The sequence below is a fragment of the Myotis brandtii genome, unplaced genomic scaffold (assembly GCF_000412655.1).
Source record: "Myotis brandtii unplaced genomic scaffold, ASM41265v1 scaffold2814, whole genome shotgun sequence".
In the NCBI taxonomy this organism is placed as follows: Eukaryota; Metazoa; Chordata; class Mammalia; order Chiroptera; family Vespertilionidae; genus Myotis; species Myotis brandtii.
The window spans coordinates 18,890-20,183 of record NW_005360738.1 but is presented as its reverse complement, the minus strand read 5'-3'; positions in this window follow the sequence as shown (position 1 = coordinate 20,183).

Below are 1,294 nucleotides of genomic sequence, written 5' to 3'. Positions count from 1 at the left end.
ATAGTTAATATATATAATATATATATTAATTAAAAAAAACTTTTGTAAACAGACAACCAAGGAGCCCGGGCTGGCTGTCAGTACTTCAGCCAATTCAGCAGAGACAGGGTTGAATCACATGAGCGTTTATTCCAATAATGTCAGAAGCGTGGGAGAGCAGCAGGTCTCCCACAGAAATCTGCTCTGCCTCACCCGTAAGCTGGCTGCTTATATTGGGCAGAAGGACAAAGGTTACGTGGGAAAGTAGGAATTGCAGGGATGGGAAAGGGGGCACGGGTCACTCATTACAGGTTACAAGTCATGCGGGCTGGGCAGGGGGGAGGGGGTGTTCGCCGAGGGCAGGCACCTCTGGGTGCCCAGGACCAGTTACAGGCAATAGGATGGGGGTGTAAAGAGCAGGTGCCTCCGGAACTAGATGGTCTCAGCCACGAGGTTGCCAATCTTTCCATAATGAGAGGCAGCTTTCGGGACAGGAGGATGGCCTGCATGCCCATTAGCTGCCATGTGCCAGGCATACACTCCCTGCCAGGTGAGAAGGCGCTTTCTCTAATTAGAACAGAAGCATCATGGTGAGCAGAGCAGGATTAATAGTTCTTACAATTGTAGCTGGTCCCCAATACTCTATGTCTGCCCCTAACACTTTTACTAATTACAAGAGCAACTAATTCATTAGTGAATATGTAGATAGTTCGAATGAAGGGGGAAAGTATATTTCTTTTACTATGTCCAACCTTAATTACTGAGATACATTTTATAGACCCTTCTTTACTTAAAACATTTTTAAAAATTGATTTCAGAGAGGAAGGGAGAGAGATAGAAACATCCGTGACGAGAGGGAATCATTGACTGGCTGCCTCCTGCACGCCCCACTGGGGTTTGTGCCCTTGACCAGAATCGAACCCGGGTTCCTTCAATCTGCAGACCTACGCACTATCCACTGAACCAAACCGGCAAAGGCCCTTCTTTACTTTAAAAATGAATAAATTTCCCACCGACCAGTAGTCTCCTTCCCTCGATAATTTCATGAGTTGTTTTATTTAATAGAAACTAGCGTTAAGGTTAGCAATGGATGGCTGTAAGTTTGTAAGGCTTTGTAGTTCTGGAAATTAATAGCCAAAGGTGTTTATTCTTCAATACACGTCTCATTTTATAAAAATGTAATGCAACTCGGGCTGTTTTCTAACATACTAACAACCTTCATATATGGAGGGAAACTTGGCTAAAATCCAGGTCTTGTTCTCCTATCTTTACAGTCTTTCTCAGTTGAAAGGGAGAATAACCCCCCCCACCCCCA